Raw genomic sequence first — 12,156 nt, 5'->3', positions numbered from 1 at the left:
GCGCCCAGGCCGCATCCTCCTCGAAGAACCCGCGTATCGCGGCCGCTCAACTAACACTCCTCACCAGCAGCAACTGGCGATCCGATTTCCCAGGTAACGCATTAATTAGCGTTTAATACCCTTCTCGTGTTCCCCCCAGGCAACGCTTGGAGGAGAGGAGAAACACGGTCGCGGCTGGGCACAGAGAAACCCCGATGGGCGGCGAGCGACAAGTGGCCGACCAACGAGTGGAATGTCCCGAGGCTCGGCCCTCGGATGCCTGGCTAACCCGATGATCATCCCGGGAGCAGACTAGCCGGAAGCCCCGACCGGTCGCCTCGGCTTGCGCCAGCCTAGGCCGACCAACGAGCGGAATTTCCCTGAGGCTCGGCCCTCGGATGCCTGGCTAACCCGATGATCATCCCGGGAGCAGACTAGCCGGAAGCCCCGACCGGTCGCCTCGGCTTGCGCCAGCCTTGGCCGACCAACGAGCGGAATTTCCCTGAGGCTTGACAACCCTCAGATGCCTGGCTAACCCGATGATCATCCCGGGAGCAGACTAGCCGGAAGCCCCGACCGGTCGCCTCGGCTTGCGCCAGCCTAGGCCGACCAACGAGTGGAATCTCCCGAGGCTCGGCCCTCGGATGCCTGGCTAACCCGATGATCATCCCGGGAGCAGACTAGCCGGAAGCCCCGACCGGTCGCCTCGGCTTGCGCTAGCCTAGGCCGACCAACGAGTGGAATTTCCCTGAGGCTTGACAACCCTCAGATGCCTGGCTAACCCGATGATCATCCCGGGAGCAGACTAGCCGGAAGCCCCGACCGGTCGCCTCGGCTTGCGCCAGCCTAGGCCGACCAACGAGTGGAATCTCCCGAGGCTCGGCCCTCGGATGCCTGGCTAACCCGATGATCATCCCGGGAGCAGACTAGCCGGAAGCCCCGACCGGTCGCCTCGGCTTGCGCCAGCCTAGGCCGACCAACGAGTGGAATCTCCCGAGGCTCAACCCTCGGATGCCTGGCCTAGCGCCGGAAGAATTTCCTGAGGCCTAACCCTCGGATGCCTGGCTTAGCGCCGGAAGAATTTCCTGAGGACTAACCCTCGGATGCCTGGCCTAGCGCCGGAAGAATTTCCTGAGGCCTAACCCTCGGATGCCTGGCTTAGCGCCGGAAGAATTTCCTGAGGACTAACCCTCGGATGCCTGGCCTAGCGCCGGAAGAATTTCCTGAGGCCTAACCCTCGGATGCCTGGCTTAGCGCCGGAAGAATTTCCTGAGGCCTAACCCTCGGATGCCTGGCTTAGCGCCGGAAGAATTTCCTGAGGACTAACCCTCGGATGCCTGGCCTAGCGCCGGAAGAGTTTCCTGAGGCCTAACCCTCGGATGCCTGGCTCAGCGCCGGAAGAGTTTCCTGAGGCCTAACCCTCGGATGCCTGGCTTAGCGCCGGAAGAATTTCCTGAGGCCTAACCCTCGGATGCCTGGCTTAGCGCCGGAAGAGTTTCCTGAGGCCTAACCCTCGGATGCCTGGCCTAGCGCCGGAAGAGTTTCCTGAGGCCTAACCCTCGGATGCCTGGCCTAGCGCCGGAAGAGTTTCCTGAGGCCTAACCCTCGGATGCCTGGCTCAGCGCCGGAAGAGTTTCCTGAGGCCTAATCCTCGGATGCCTGGCTTAGCGCCGGAAGAATTTCCTGAGGCCTAACCCTCGGATGCCTGGCTTAGCGCCGGAAGAGTTTCCTGAGGCCTAACCCTCGGATGCCTGGCCTAGCGCCGGAAGAGTTTCCTGAGGCCTAACCCTCGGATGCCTGGCCTAGCGCCGGAAGAGTTTCCTGAGGCCTAACCCTCGGATGCCTGGCTCAGCGCCGGAAGAGTTTCCTGAGGCCTAACCCTCGGATGCCTGGCTCAGCGCCGGAAGAGTTTCCTGAGGCCTAACCCTCGGATGCCTGGCTTAGCGCCGGAAGAATTTCCTGAGGCCTAACCCTCGGATGCCTGGCTTAGCGCCGGAAGAATTTCCTGAGGCCTAACCCTCGGATGCCTGGCTTAGCGCCGGAAGAGTTTCCTGAGGTTTAACCCTCGGATGCCTGGCCTAGCGCCGGAAGAACTTCGGGAATCAAAAGTCAGCAAGAAGCAACCAAGAGCTAAAAAAAAAAAAAAAAAGAGGACGAGGGCGAGATGAAGAAATATTCAACGTGCATTAATTTTCAGGGCCGAGGCCCATACAATTGGGCAAAACGCCGACATACAAAAATAAAAAAGACAATGAAAGGTACAAGAGGTCAGCTTGGAGGAACTCCCGGGTCGGGAACGCCGGGCTCGTCCGCGGGAGGTAGGGAAGCAGCAGGAGAACCAGCAGGCGATGGCGCCGGAGAGGAGTCCAGGAGGGAGATCTCGCTCAGGTCAACTTCGGGATACTTAGCCGACACCCTTGCCAGGCCCTCCTCGAAGCCCAAGGTGAAGGCTTCGGCCCCCGCGTCCGACGCGTCATGGACAAACTCGTCAGACTGGCGATAGGTCCGCACTGCCTCCGACATATCATGGGCGAACTCGGCGGACTGGCGATAAGCCTCTACCGCCTGACGCCCGATTTCCGCCCTCTTCTCGGCCAGCTCCGCCTCAGCTCGCTCCATAATCTGAGCCTTGGCCTCCAAGACCTTCGCCACAATCCGGCCTTCGGCCTCAGAGGAGACCCTCAGCAGATCAGCCTGAGCCTCTTTATGCTTCGCCTCGGTAGCAACCCGAGCGGCCTCGGCTTCCTTCAGGCGCGAACGGAGCTCTTGGACGTCCGTGCATGACTTCTCCAGGGCCGACTCCAGTTCGCCTAGTTTGGCTTCAAAAGAGCGGATTCGGTCGCAGGCGTTGTCGGCAGACCGCTGGGCCTTCTCCCACCGCTCTCGATAGTCCGCGATCTTCCGGGACTGCTTTTCAGCCCGTTCCTCCGCCTTCTTGACCCTGCTTTCGAGGCCCGAGGCGGCTTTGAGTTGCTCCCGAGCCTCTGACAGTTGCTCCTCCAGGGCGGCGAAGCCGAGTGCCCGCTCTTCGGCCTCCCGGAGCCTCGCCTCGAGGTCCCCGGTCGTCCTGCCTGCCGCAGCCCGGCCTCCCTCTTCCATTGCTTTCAGCCGGTCCTCGGCCTTCGCCAAAAGCCCCGCCTGTTCCTTGTAGCACTCCTCCAGACGGATCATGTACTGGGCGAGCTAAGAAATAGGAAAAATAAGGGAGTCAGGCGGAGAACAACAGAGCCAATAAATGGTGAAAGACGGCCAGAAGAACACTCACCGACATGAGACAGACGCAGCTGGCGGCCCCAACGTCAGAGACATCCAACTCCCGGACCCGCCGACGGTCCTTCTCCAGCAACACTGTTTCGATGAGATTTCGGGCGCCATCGGTAGTGAAGGCAGACCCCGATTTCTCCCCGGAGCCGGATGGTGGTTCTGCAGCCTTACCCTTATCCATCGCCTGGGGAAGAGTCCGGCTGATCGCGCTCGGGGCGGGGGTCGCCCCAGGAATTGATAGGGTCCCGCTCGGCCGGGGCCTCGGCGCGTCCCTCCTCGAGTCATCAGGAGCCGACCGAGTCGAAGGCCGGGTCGGGGACCGATCACGTCCGACCCGTCCGTCTTGAGCAGGCTCAGGTGGCATCTCCGGAGTAGCGGCAACCTTACCACCGGAGGGCTGATACAGCGTCAGCTGCCGGTCGGTGCCCACGACATCTCCCTGACCGGTGGGCCCGGACTCGTCGGTCGGCATCGGAGGTATCTCCTTACAGGACTTCTTCGCCGGTGGGGCCCCGCTCGGAAGAGCTCGTTTCCTCCTCCGGACTGCTTCCAGCAGGGACGCCCTACCAACAGCCTTCGACTTCACCGACCGCATGACGTCGTCGACCTCTGCAAGAAGGACGGGATGGTCAGGGACTGAGAAACCGAAAGGAAGAAGGAACGAAAGAGAAGAAAAGAGCTAAAGAAACGATGGCGGACTCACGGTCGGTGGGGACCGAGCTCAAACCGACGTTCACCAAGGTATCCTCAGAAATAAGGCGGCCCACCGGGGGAAGCTGGCCCTCGGCGACCAACCCCTTCAAGGCGGCGACGCCCTCGGATTCCTCCCTCGACAACTTCGACAGGCCAATTGGGGACTTCACCGGCGTCCCCCAGATTGCCCTGATTTCCCAGGAGGGGTCTGCATCAACGAAAAAGAAGCGCTCCTTCCAGTGGTGAATGGAGGTAGGACCCTCCTTGACAAGGCCGCACCCTCGCCGCGCTGCGAAGCACCACCACCCTTTGTCCTGGGGGTGGCCGCTCAGGCCGTAGAGCTCCCAGAAAACGTTCAAGGTGGCGGGAATCGCATGCAAGCGACAGAGAACCTGGAAGACCGTCAGAGCACGCCACGAGTTCGGCACCAGTTGCGTCGGTGCCATTCCTAAACCCCGGAGCACCTGTAAGACTAGGTCTGAAGGGGGAAAGCGGAACCCGGCCTGGAGGATGCCCTCATTGATGGCGATCTTCCCTCGAGGAGGATGAGACATCCTCTCCTCAGGCCCTGGGAGCGTGACATTGCAGGCCTCGGGAAGGTGGTACCGAGCCACAAATCCGTCTAAGTCCTCGGCGACCAGTTTTGACTTGATGCTATCTGCTCCCACTTCGCCCATCCCTAATGGCCAATCTACGGTCAGGACGGGGTCAAGAAGGAGGGAAAGGCCGGAACGACTGGGGTGCACTAATACAAAAAGAAAAAGTATGAAGAGCTCAAAGTAGAAGAGTGGGAAACTCACTTGAAGAAGAGGAAGAACGGCTCCGAGAGCGTCAAAGGAAAAGCAAGCGAACGTTTCGGCGGCAACAATGGTAGCGCAAAGGAGAAACTCGAAAATGTCCGTAAAGAAGAAGACGGACGGGGGAGGGCCCCCGATTAAATAGGCGAAAGGGCAAGTGACACCTCGATGACGCCAGAAGACGCCTGGCCGCCGAAGGGTCGCTCGCACCCCAAAGGCGAATCGACACCATTAAGGAAGGATGTCCGCCGAAATCCTCAGGTTGCCAGGTCAGCAGCAACCGCCATACGCCATAAAGAAGGCGGGAAGCTTGAAGCGCGCGCGCCTCTCCGAAGGATGGCGGCAATCTCGAAACATCACTCCCTTCACCTGTTCCCCTTCTGGTTCCAGGCTCGGAAGTGGGGGGCTACTGTTATGGGGGAATTGAGCCGCCATGCCCCACGTGATCGGCACGCGTATCCAGGAAAGCTACAGCTGCCCTATGATCCAGCACTCCGACCCCGAGTCGGACCTCCTCGGCTCCGCAGCCCGACCCCGGGTCGGCTGCCCTATGATCCAGCACTCCGACCCCGAGTCGGACCTCCTCGGCTCCGCAGCCCGACCCCGGGTCGGCTGCCCTATGATCCAACACTCCGACCCCGAGTCGGACCTCCTCGGCTCCGCAGCCCGACCCCGGGTCGGCCGCCCTATGATCCAGCACTCCGACCCCGAGTCGGACCTCCTCGGCTTCGCAGCCCGACCCCGGGTCGGCTGCCCTATGATCCAGCATTCCGACCCCGAGTCGGAGATCTTTTGATAACGACAGGCTATTCTCCAGAGGCACGCCGCGGCCTCCTGCTCCACTACTCCCTGCAACGGCTGTACCCGATGCTGCCCACGATCTCCTGTATCAACCGTACAAAGCGGAGCTCCACTACGCCCTGCCATGACCGTACCCAGCGCTGCTCCACGACGCCCCGTAACGGCCATGTCAGTGGCCATTCTATCGTGCCCCACGACGACAAACCCCCCTGAGAGACCTCCCAGCCAGGTATATATGCGGCTGGGGGGAGAAGGGGGGGGGTAAGCAATACCTCCCAGAGCACTCTCTCCCACTTGTGATTATCATCTCTCCTCCTCCAATCTCCTCTGACTTGACCGTCGGAGGGCCATCACCACCCTGGTGGTGGTGCAAGGCTTGTTTGCAGGTTCCTTGGCGGAAGGTGGAGCGCAACCAGCACCAACCAAGACAACTCAGGCGGAACCCCGTTCACACCGTCGTGTCAATCGTTCTCGGTTTGGACCACCAGCAACAATTTTAATTAAAAATTAAAATAAATTTTGAAATTATTTTTTTGTTCTCCATCGTGATTATCTTATAAATATATTTTTTTTACATATCTACCCATTAAACATATTTTAGTCATTTTAATTTGAAACCATTAATTTTTAAAGATGTTGATGACGTGGATATATATATATATTGTTATGGGGGAATTGAGCCGCCATGCCCCACGTGATCGGCACGCGTATCCAGGAAAGCTACAGCTGCCCTATGATCCAGCACTCCGACCCCGAGTCGGACCTCCTCGGCTCCGCAGCCCGACCCCGGGTCGGCTGCCCTATGATCCAGCACTCCGACCCCGAGTCGGACCTCCTCGGCTCCGCAGCCCGACCCCGGGTCGGCCGCCCTATGATCCAGCACTCCGACCCCGAGTCGGACCTCCTCGGCTTCGCAGCCCGACCCCGGGTCGGCTGCCCTATGATCCAGCATTCCGACCCCGAGTCGGAGATCTTTTGATAACGACAGGCTATTCTCCAGAGGCACGCCGCGGCCTCCTGCTCCACTACTCCCTGCAACGGCTGTACCCGATGCTGCCCACGATCTCCTGTATCAACCGTACAAAGCGGAGCTCCACTACGCCCTGCCATGACCGTACCCAGCGCTGCTCCACGACGCCCCGTAACGGCCATGTCAGTGGCCATTCTATCGTGCCCCACGACGACAAACCCCCCTGAGAGACCTCCCAGCCAGGTATATATGCGGCTGGGGGGAGAAGGGGGGGGGTAAGCAATACCTCCCAGAGCACTCTCTCCCACTTGTGATTATCATCTCTCCTCCTCCAATCTCCTCTGACTTGACCGTCGGAGGGCCATCACCACCCTGGTGGTGGTGCAAGGCTTGTTTGCAGGTTCCTTGGCGGAAGGTGGAGCGCAACCAGCACCAACCAAGACAACTCAGGCGGAACTCCGTTCACACCGTCGTGTCAATCGTTCTCGGTTTGGACCACCAGCAACAGTTGGCGCTAGAGGAAGGGCCGAATCTCAGAACGATCGTAATGGCACGGCGAGGTGGTCGCGGAGCTTCCAATGCTTCCGGTCGCGGAGCCTCTCGCGCCTCTGGCCGGGAGGCTGCTGCGTCCCCAACACACTCTCAGCAGCATTCCACCGCTTCTCCTCCCATTCAGACGGTCGAACCTGCTCAGTTCGACCAGCTAGCCCAGCAGGTTCGCACCCTCGCGGAGGCAGTGCAGAATCTGCAGGGTGTGATCTCTCGGGTGCCGCAGCGGGCTCAGGAGCCGCTGCTCCCCGAGCACTCGCCTCTTCCTCACAACCCGCGCTCCTTCCTCTCCCATGGAGAGGAGCGCCGGCGCGGGGAGGATTCTCGAGTGCGGTCCATTCTGCCAGGACCTTCTCATCGGAGCTGCGCGGGGTACGAGAGGCGGACCCGGGCGCGTTCTCAGACACCCCAGTCCTCGAGGGGCCCGCACTCCAGTCGGTCCCCCTCGCGCCGCTCCTTGTCTCCCACCCACCGGTCGCGCTCCCTGGACCGGCGGGTGGACGATCTCCACAGACAGCTCCAGGTCCTGAAGGGCCACTCCAAAGATCCCTTCGCCGACTTGGAAATCTCCTCCCAGCCGGCGCTTGCCTCAAGGATCCTGCGAACCCTAAACCCGCCGGGGTTCAAAATGCCGGCGATCGAACCCTACGACGGGGCAGCGGACCCACGGGACCACGTGGAGAGTTTCAGAACTCTTATGCTCCTCCATGGAGCATCGGATCCTCTCCTCTGCAAGGCCTTCCCGGCGACCCTCCGCGGCCCGGTAAGGGCGTGGTTCGCCGGCCTGGAGGCTAATTCCATCCAGTCCTTCCACCAGTTCACCCGTCTCTTCATCAGCCATTTCGCCGTCAGTAGCCGGCGAAGACTGGTCTCCGACTCCCTCTTCGATGTCCGGCAGAACAAGGGAGAGAGCCTGCGGGATTATCTCACCCGCTTCAACAAGGCAACACTGGAGGTCCGGAATTTGAGCCAGGAGGTGGCTCTCTCAGCCCTGAAGCGAGGCTTCCGGAAGGGCAGACTCACCTTCTCCCTGGACAAACGCCTGCCGCGGAGCTTCCCGGAGCTGTTGTCTCGGGCAAACCAGTATGCAGACGCCGAGGAGGCAGCCTCCCACCGGAACAAGGAGGCCGCCGAGGCCCCTCTAAAGCCCGGGAAGAAAAGGCGAAAAGAGGCACCCCAGAGGAGGAGCCCGACGCCTCAACGCCGGCGCAGAAGCCCGTCACCAGCAAGGAACCACGGCGCCACACGCCCTCGTTCTCCGCACCGACGCTTCAACCGGTACACCCCACTCCTGGCCCCCCGGGCCCAGATCCTCATGGAGGTCAAGGGGCGGGAGGACCTCCCGGTCCCGAGGCAGATGAAGAAGATCCCTGGGAGGAAGCCTTCTCGGGCGTACTGTGAGTACCACCGAGACCACGGCCACGATACCGAAGACTGCTTCCAGCTTCGGGACGAGATCGAGGCTCTCATTCGCCGAGGGCGTCTCGGTCGATATGTAAACGACCGACGTCCCCCCGCAGACCCGCGTCCAGCCGACCCGGCCCCTCAGGAGCCTCGGGAGCAGAATCGACCCGTTGCGGGAGTGATCCACACCATCACTGGGGGCTGCTCTCGGCCCGTGAGGAACGCAGGGGGCTCGGCGGAAGTATCAGGAGTGGCCGTCGCGAAGAGGCAGCGGGTCGGAAATGTAATCACTTTTTGTGATGAAGATGTAAAGGGGGTTCAGACTCCCCACGATGACGCCATGGTGATCTCTCTCACTATGGCGGACTATGATGTAAGGCGTGTTCTTGTGGATAGTGGAAGCTCAGCTGATATTTTGTATTACGAGGCCTTCCAAAAGATGGGCTTTTCCCGACAATTGTTGCACAAAACATCCACCCCCCTCATAGGATTCACTGGAGACGCTATCTCGGCCGAAGGTGTCATCGAGCTGCCTGTGACTGCGGGCATTGCACCCGCAGAAGCCACGGTGCGGCTCGGGTTCTTGGTCGTCCGTGTCCCCTCGGCCTACAACGCTATCCTCGGACGACCCGGACTGAACGCCCTTCGCGCGGTGGTTTCTACCTACCATTTGCTCATGCGGTTCCCCACAGCGGCCGGGATTGGAGAGGTCCGAGGTGACCAGCCGACCGCACGGCAGTGTTTCCTAGCAACTCTCAAAGGGAAGAAGCCCATGGAGGCCCTAAGCGTCGAGTCACTTGACGCCAGAGACGAAGTGGCCTTGCGGCACGGGGAGCCGGCCGAGGGCGTAATCGAAGTTCCCCTCGAAGAAGGCCGCCCGGACCGCACGGTCCGGGTCGGTGCCAACCTCGACTTGGAAGCTCGGCTCCGGTTAGTGGAATTCCTCCGAGCCAATGCAGATGTGTTTGCCTGGTCGGCGGCCGATGTACCTGGGATCGACCCGGAGGTCGTTTCTCACGCCCTCAACGTCGACCCGACCCACCGACCAGTAAAGCAAAAGAAGAGACACTGTGCCCCGGATCGGATCCGGGTGGTCGACCAGGAGGTAGACAAACTCTTGGAGGCAGGTTTCATAAGAGAGGTGAGCTACCCCGAGTGGCTGGCAAACGTCGTACTTGTCCGGAAGGCGAGCGGGAAGTGGAGGATGTGCGTCGACTACACCGACCTGAACAAGGCGTGCCCCAAGGATAGCTTTCCGCTTCCACGGATAGACCAACTGGTCGACGCGACTTCCGGATATCAGCTACTGTCTTTTATGGATGCCTTCTCCGGCTACAACCAAATAATGATGGCTCCACAGGACGAGGAGAAAACTGCCTTCATAACAGACCGGGGGCTGTACTGTTACAAGGTAATGCCCTTCGGTCTGAAGAACGCTGGCGCCACTTACCAGCGCCTCGTCAATAAAATCTTCAAGGAGCAGATCGGCCGGAATATGGAGGTGTACGTGGACGATATGCTGGTAAAAAGCCGCCATGCAGACCAGCACATTGCAGATCTGGAGGAGACTTTCACCACCTTACGAAAGTTTCGCATGAAGCTAAACCCAGCGAAGTGCGCTTTTGGTGCTTCGGCCGGGAGGTTCCTCGGTTTCATTGTCAACCAGCGCGGGATCGAGGCCAACCCGGACAAGATCAAAGCCATCCAAGATATGTCCCCTCCGACCAAAGTGAAGGAGGTTCAGGAGCTCGCTGGAAGGGTCGCCGCGCTCGGACGATTTGTGGCAAAGTCGGCCGAACGCTGCCAACCATTCTTCAAGGTGTTGAAGCGCCCAAAAGACTTCCTCTGGACGGCCGAATGTCATGCGGCGTTCGACCAGCTCAAGGAGTACATGGCGTCTCCTCCCCTGCTGTCCAAGCCGCAAGAGGGGGAGATGCTCTACCTTTACCTGGCGGTCTCCCCAACCGCAGTCAGCGCAGTACTGGTTCGGGAAGAGGCAAGACTTCAGAAGCCTGTATACTACATCAGCCGAGTCCTCCGGGATGCCGAGACGCGGTACACGAAGGCTGAGAAGATCGCCTTCGCGCTGCTGACTGCGACCAGGAGGCTTCGCCCCTATTTCCAGGCTCATTCTGTCACCCTTTTGACCGATCAACCACTGCGGCAGATTCTCAGCAATCCAGAGAATGCGGGACGGCTGGTGAAGTGGGCAGTAGAACTTGGTGAGTTCGACATCCGCTACCAGCCCCGACCAGCCATCAAGGCCCAGGTGCTCGCGGACTTTCTCGCTGAGTGCACTGTGCAGGAGGCGGAACCTAAGCCGCCGGAGACACCCAGCCTCGATCTCCCGATCTGGACGCTCCACATTGACGGGTCGTCGAACCCTGAAGGTGGAGGGGCTGGGCTGGTCCTCACCAATCCCGATGGAGTGATAGCCGAGTATGCCTTGAGGTTCGGATTTCCAGTGACCAACAATGAGGCGGAGTACGAGGCCCTAGTCGCGGGACTCAAACTCGCCAAGGAGCTCGGCATCCGGCGTCTGAAAGTCTTCACCGACTCCCAGCTGGTGGTCGGGCAGGTTCGAGGGGAGTTCGAGGCGCGGAGCCCGACCATGCAGAGCTACGTCCGGAAGGTGCAAACACTCATTCCCGACCTCGGCAGTGTTGATATTCAGCAGGTCCCGAGGAGCGAAAATGCCAGGGCCGACAGGTTGTCCCGCCTAGTGGACGCAGACGCGCACAACTTGTCGAGGGCAATCTACCTGGAGACCCTGGATGCCCCGAGCATTGACGGGGCTGGAGCGGTGATGGCAATTAATCCGGAGCCGTCTTGGATGGACCCGCTCGTCGCCTACCTCGCCGAAGGAATCCTCCCTGAAGACGAAGATCAGGCCCGGCGGCTTGTAAAGAAGTCCGCCCACTACGTACTTTATGAAGGGAGGCTGTATCGGACCTCGTTTACCGCCCCCCTCTTAAGGTGCCTCCGCCCCGCGGAAGCGGCCTACGCCCTCGGCGAAGTCCACGAAGGCATCTGCGGATCGCACTTGGGGGCTAGGTCCTTGGCGCATAAGATCATGAGGCAAGGCTACTATTGGCCGACCTTGTTGGAGGACTCGAAGGACCACGTGCGGAAATGCGACGCCTGCCAGCGCCACGCCAACGTCCAGAGAGTCCCCTCTGTCCCCTTGGCGCCAATCACCGCGCCCTGGCCCTTCGCACAGTGGGGAATGGATATCCTCGGACCATTCCCCGTCGCTTCGGCCCAGCGGAAATTTTTGATTGTCGCCATCGACTACTTCACCAAGTGGGTGGAGGCAGAGCCATTGGCCACCATCACGGAGGCACAAGTCCGGAAGTTCGTGAAGAAGAACATCATTGTCCGATTTGGAGTACCTCGGGTCCTCATCTCGGATAACGGTCGACAGTTTGATAACAAGCACTTCCGGGACTTCTGCGAGGAATTCGGGATCGAGCATCGGTTCACATCCGTGTCGCATCCCCAAACCAACGGCGAGGCCGAGGTCACAAATCGGACAATCCTCCAAGGTATCAAAGCGCGGATCGGCCGGACGGGGCAAGCTTGGGTCGAGGAACTCGAGAATGTCCTTTGGGCGTATCGGACCACACAACGGACTCCTACTGGAGAGACGCCTTTCAGCCTAACCTATGGCACGGAAGCCGTTGCCCCCGTGGAGCTCGG

This window comes from Phoenix dactylifera, chromosome 1 (genome assembly GCF_051530095.1).
Source record: "Phoenix dactylifera cultivar Ajwa chromosome 1, Ajwa_hap1_PhDact_Kaust_v1.1, whole genome shotgun sequence".
Taxonomy (NCBI): Eukaryota; Viridiplantae; Streptophyta; class Magnoliopsida; order Arecales; family Arecaceae; genus Phoenix; species Phoenix dactylifera.
The sequence above is the reverse complement of the archived record's forward strand: the minus strand, read 5'-3'. Positions refer to the sequence as shown.